Source organism: Triticum aestivum, chromosome 1B (genome assembly GCF_018294505.1).
Source record: "Triticum aestivum cultivar Chinese Spring chromosome 1B, IWGSC CS RefSeq v2.1, whole genome shotgun sequence".
Lineage (NCBI taxonomy): Eukaryota > Viridiplantae > Streptophyta > Magnoliopsida > Poales > Poaceae > Triticum > Triticum aestivum.
Genome location: NC_057795.1, coordinates 104,670,035 through 104,676,422, shown reverse-complemented (window position 1 = coordinate 104,676,422; position 6,388 = coordinate 104,670,035). Strand labels below are relative to the sequence as shown.

At 44.3% G+C, this 6,388-nt stretch overlaps 1 long non-coding RNA gene across 1 annotated transcript; it reads right to left on the bottom strand.

Annotated features, from left to right (window-relative positions):
* Nucleotides 1-392: 392 nt before the first annotated feature.
* LOC123110542 (uncharacterized) lies at nucleotides 393-4,877 on the bottom strand. Its single transcript, XR_006453461.1, has 5 exons — nucleotides 3,554-4,877; nucleotides 3,350-3,438; nucleotides 3,057-3,273; nucleotides 2,380-2,468; nucleotides 393-1,294 (listed from the first exon to the last, which is right to left on the bottom strand). It is a non-coding gene; the product is annotated as an uncharacterized lncRNA (long non-coding RNA).
* Between the last annotated feature and the right edge of the window lie 1,511 nt (nucleotides 4,878-6,388).

Genomic DNA, 6,388 nt, shown 5'->3' with positions numbered 1-6,388 from the left:
AACAGTTTCCTTTGGGTATCCTATGAAGACGCACATCTCCGATTTGGGTTCGAGCTTATCAGGTTGAAGCTTTTTCACATAAGCATCGCAGCCCCAAACTTTAAGAAACGACAACTTTGGTTTCTTGCCAACCACAGTTCATAAGGCGTCGTCTCAACGAAATTTGATGGTGCACTATTTAAAGTGAATGCAGCCGTCTCTAAAGCATAACCCCAAAACGATAGCGGTAAATCAGTGAGAGACATCATAGATCGCACCATATCCAATAAAGTACGGTTACGACGTTTGGACACACCATTTCGCTGTGGTGTTCCAGGTGGTGTCAGTTGTGAAACTATCCCATGTTGTTTCAAATGAAGACCAAACTCATAACTCAAATATTCTCCACCGGTATAGGATGACGACAAAATATTTTTCTTAGAGAAAAGTATGTTTTTAATCCCTCAAGTTCCCAAAAAGTGCAGACTTGGTCCCTCAAGATTTTTTGGTATACATTTGGTCCCTCAAGTCTCAAAACCGGGTAAGTTTGGTCCTAAACCAGATTTTGACCCCGATGACTGGGTTTGACCGGGTCAAACCCACCAGATGAACCGTAAACGAACATTAAATTCCGAAAAAAAAATACAAAATCAGTTCAAAAAAATTGGTCACACCTTGCACATGTAAGCATATTCGACCCCAAAAAAATTCAGAATTTTTTGAATTTAAAAAAAAACGAATTTACTATTCATCGGACAACTATTTTTGTTTTTTTGTTACGATCTCCTCGAGTGTCAAAAGACCACAAAAATTTGGTCGGACCTTGCGCATGTAAGCATATTGGACCGCAAAAAAGTTCAGAATTTTTTGATATTTTTTGAAAAAATTCGAGTTTACTGTTCATCTAGCGGGTTTGACCCGGTCAAACCCGGTCAACGGGGTCAAAATCTGGTTTAGGACCAAACTTACCAGGTTTTGAGACTTGAGGGACCAAATGTATACCAAAAAATCTTTAGGGACCAAGTCTGTACTTTTTGGAAACTTGAGGGACTAAAAACATACTTTTTTCTTTTTCTTATGGACCTCGGCTTCATCAAGCTTACCAAGTCCAACAACGTCAACAAGCTGGAACTTTTTAGCGCTCATATCGTCCTGAAGCTTTTCAGAAAGGACCTTGATTGAGTAGTGAGAAGATCAGAAGGCAGTAAATCACCACAATCAGCTTAGCAGCAGCCAAATAACAAGATGAAGATGATAGGGCAGCAAGGAACATGTGGTAAATGGAGGCACATGAATCTTCTACATGCAGAAATAGCTGAAATGAAACAGGTTTTGCTATTTCAGGCACAGCAGATACTGTAGTTGCTCAACATAATCTAATAAGCAAGAACGACGGGAAAAATAATAAAACATTGGCTGAAAATGTAGGAAAATTGATAGCCAGACGTGAATATGACTAAAAACTGTTATTTTTTCTATGTATAGGCAAAACCACAACAAGGTAAATAATAAGCTTTTGAACATATATTTTGGGCTGCTGATAAGTAAAACCTGTGTATTTCTTTGTACCAAGCACACAGATTAGACCAGAAAGAAAATAAAGGAAGAGGATCTTAGCAGGACTTTTACAAAAGCAAATCGACCTTCTTTGTGTTGAACATTAAATTCAGCTGGCAATTCTTGGCTTCAAGCACGAAGAACTTAAGGGTAGAATGCTAGCAGAAAATATAATCCAAGCACCTAAGAATGGCTTCATATCACTGAGCCGCAACCCACGACAGTAAGACAAAGAACTAAGGTAGGGACTAACCCCAATAGGCACAAGTCTGCATCATATTTTGACCTGGTGTACCAATCCCTACAACTAATTAGGCATGTGATTCACCAACTAATCCTTAAGCCAATGAACCACACAGGGACTAACCATAATGGCCACAAATCTATGTCATATTTTAACTTATTGTAATCCAACAATTCCTGAAGGGAAACACCTAAAACTGTACTGACCCAAACCAACAGTCAGATCAGCGAAATATCTTAAACTAATTGAATCCAACAATAGACAGTTACGAAAGGCAACAAAAAACTACCACGAATCTCAGCATGCGATGTAGCCTCCCGCAAAGCAACAAAAAACCCGGGGATCCAAGCAGATCCCCTAATCCATCCAAAGAAATCCAAACATATCCAGGCTTGTGCATCCAGTTTTTTTACTCGAATTCAAACAGACAACGCGGCCAAAAAAATACAATTACTTCACGAACATGGCGCTGCAGATAACTAATTAATCTTTAATTCATCCAAAATATAATCTACAGGGAAATTCATCCAAAAACATAATCTACAGGGAATTTTTTTTCACAATTACTTCACAAACATGGATAGAAGATGAATGATTACCTTAGAAGTACCTTAATAAATTATGAACCATGTACTAATTGGGGCCGGTTCTCCTACTGCTAGATGTTGAAAGTGCCAATGTCATAGTCCTGCAAGAACGGATCACATCAGCTGACAAATACTTGAAACAAAAATATGCCATGAACCCTCATTCCTTTAAAGGGTCTAAAATAAATAAGCATCAATATGTATGACTACACAAGCCATTAAATCTTGCGCTTTTAAATTTTGAATTACAGCAATGAAGTTCATTTTCGAGGGATTTTTAAACAGTCATGTATAACTCAAATGAAGATCTGAAAGTACCTTGTAGGAAAGCTAATTGGTTACCCAATTTTCTGATTAAGCTTTTGGTTATCAAATCCAAGTTTTAAATCAACACTCAGTAGCTCGCATCGCCTTTCTACTACAATTTCTTCATGGCACATCTGCTAGCAGCGGCTAATCCTGTATCTAATGTCCATCTATAAGGAATAAAACACAAGAAACTACAAGTTCTGCTGTAGTTAGTTCTCCTCTTTTTCTGGACATAATTTCAGTTCCTATTAGGAAACCACAATGTGGTTAAGAAATACTTCTACAGGTACCAACAATAATTAGTAAATTAATCATGTCCAGCATCAAACTGGTCCACATATTTTCACAAAAGCACAATTAGGGATTACAGAGGGCTTTACCCTTGGAGCGGACCCGTTCTTTTGCTCCCTCTTTGCTTCTTAGGGATTACACGGAGCATCTCCTTAGCTTTCTTCTCCTCACCTTGCAGGGCATCACTGGTGTACTTTCCAGGCCGCTCCTTCTCTAGCACCATTCACTTCAATCTACTTCTCATCAGTGAGCGGCACATGTGACACAAACTCTCTCATCGTTCTCAATGATTGTTCCAACAGAAACCTGCATGCACAATTATATATAAGAGATGGTAAAGCGGTTGAACCTAATAATAACTGATGATCTACCAACTTGCAACCTTCAGAGTCCAGCTTCAGCTGCAGCCTCTGTACAACCTCTGTACACCTTGCCTGAAGCTATCTTGCATACTCACTTCCTGATACAAGCCTAAAATGGTCGCCAGAAGATAATAATTGTGAGCATTTGTATCTCTTTTTGTCGCAAGCTTGGTGATGTTTTTCATAAGCTTGCTACGTGCTTAGGAACATAGAACAACACATACTTTCAGAATTCAGATCGAGTTTGTGTATCCTGCACCGCCACGCGCCTCCCCATCGTGGAGCCCATCTGGTTCCTCGCCATCGTCTTCCCCTTCTTCAGGCCCATCAACTCCGCCGTCGGATCCCTCCTTATCAGCTTCACCGTCTACACCATCCCGACGCTGGCGCACATGGTCACGTGCCGATCCGCACACACCCGCGACGTAACTACCACCACTGTCTTTTTTACATTCAGTTTGGTTAATTTACTACTGTCTATTCAAGTTCTAGTACGCACCACCAAAAGTAGCTACTTTTGCTTTCACTTTTAGCTTCGGAGTTTAGCATGCAATAGGTTGGATTTGTGGCGTTTGCATTGCATGCCTATGTTCTCTGGATATCTCGTGGTAGTTTGCTTGCTTTTGTTACGGCGGCAATGTGGCATCGTGGCACGCCTATGTTCTTTAGATGTCACCTAGCAAAGCAGCACGACTTTTCCAGAGACCGGCTAGTTTAAGTGTTAGCATAAAGCTATGGCAATGATTAAGCATGAATCATAATTAGTGGATGTACTGAACGTGAGACAAAACTGAATGAGGCAGTGTCAACTCTCATTCCTACACTTAGAAATAATAAAGCGAAAAAGACCAAGACAAAGGTGCTTTTGTACCATCTGGTGCTCCGGGACCCGAGTCGTGGTGCTGGAATTTGGAAGAACACCACAACAAAGTGTCTCAAAGCGATCGGGCACCATTAATATGTATTGTCAGAAAGAAGAAAAGAGTGATGAGAGCAGTCAGATCAAAATATTGCAGATCATCCTCTCCAAAAGAATCGATTTTTTCTTGGAGAGGCCACCCTCTCCCATATTGCAGATCACGCCCCAAGTAAAACAAAATACTAATTCACATCTAGGATGGCTCAAATCTCATCAAAATCGCAAGATCCCACGCCTAGCGGCGGGATCAGACCGCAAGATCCTCCTTTTCCTTGGCCACCACCGCCTCTGCATGCTTCCTATTGTCGCCCAGTTCCTCCTTGAACGCCGGGGGGGGCGGCGGCCAGGCAGGGGAGGGCTCTCGCAAGGCTTCGCTGGCCTTCAAGGCCTCGAGATGCTGTCCATCTTCTTCATCGAGCGATGCCAGGCGAGGAGGGGGTGGGAGGGAGTGGATCCGTCCTTCCCTGATGGTGGAGGGAACGAGGAGGGACGGGGTGGCGATGGTGGGGTGAGTAGAGGAGGCGGCGGCAGGAGGGGATGAGGGCCGCGGGAGGGGGAGCGGAGGCGGCGACGGCACGGAGAAGAGGATCGGGGTGAGGGAGGGAGAGAGGAGATATTTTTGAGGGAGAGGGAGAGGAGATATTCTCACGAAGAGAAAGGGCTGCCCAATATGCTCGCTGATTTTTTTCATCGCGTGATGCGCCCGCTCGCTGTGCACTATTCATAGCCAACGATAGCCGACGTGGAGGCATTGGTTGTGCCTAGCACTCCTTCAAGCTTTATATGTTCAATATTCAATTGTTGGGAACTTACTCAGGACTATATAGAGTATTGCACGGTTGCTTAGAATTTTTTTCCCAAACAAAAAGATTATACTCGCATGAGTATGTCACACAGTATCAGGTATTCACTCGGACTGAGCATAGATGTTCTCTATATAGTCCGCCCCTGTATAATGCCCCGGCCCGCAAAATAACTGACAAAAAATACGGGTCCGCGTTAAAGAAGCTGCCCGATCAGACACCGTAAACACGTCGGACCCGTAAAATTTTTTGAGGGGCGCGGTAAAATCCCACCTCCAACCCGCGAAAACACATGTTTCCCCCTCGACCCGACGGTGCCCTGCATCTCAGAAAAGCGGTTGGCGGGAGGGACATTTTAGCCGGCGCGTGTTTCCCGCCCCCTTCCGCAACCGCCCGCCATCGGTTCCGCCCATCCGCCGCCGGCGATTCCAGCCATATCTGCGGACGGAATCACGCCGCCGGGGCGTCCCTCACCCGGTTCCACCTAGCCGCTTCACCGGCTCCCCGGATCCGCCGAGTCGCCGTCCCCACCCCGGCATGGACCGCCGCAGAGCTACTGCCCAAGCCGCCGGTGAGTACTTGTGCTTGTGCTTTCGGATGTGATATGCATAGTTGTGTCATATGTGTCAAATTCAGATAAAAATCCATCTGAATATGTGGCATATGTGTCAAATTCGGATAAAAACCCATCTAATTTGCGGGTTGGCGCGGGCTGCGGCCGAGCAGACCCCGCATAGCGGAACTGTAAAACGGTTCTGCTATGCGGGGTCTGCTCGGCCGCCGCCCGCCGCCGGCCCGCAAAGCCGTCTTTTCGCAAACTGTAAATGAGTTTTGCGGGTTGGTGATATACGGGTCTGCTAGAGATGCTCTAAGAACAATGCTAGATTTACATAAAGTAACTATGCAAGTTTACGTACTAACCAATGTGGAGGATTATGACTGGTGTTTAGGGGAGGGTGGGCCCACCCCATGAAATTGAGAGGAGTGATGGTTAGGTTAGTTTGGAAAAGCACACACCACAACATGCATGCTATGCCAAGTTTCCCATTTTTCAAGCTCCAAGGCTCCAAATTTCACTTGTCGTGCGTATATGCGTCTGTACGTGCTGTATTGGCCTACTAGGTGTGTTTTTAAGCGGGATCAATTATATGAAAAAATTCAACAAATCCCATGTGTTCAGGGTTTTCATGCCTTCCGCCCGCGCCGCTGGCGATCTGCCTTGTCTCCAATTTGTCTTAGGGTCATGGAGGAGTGGTGGATCTCAGCCCTTACCATTGGGAGGGTTCATGCTTTTGTTTTTAAGTGTTTTTTAGTCTGTTTAGTCCTACTCAGGAAGA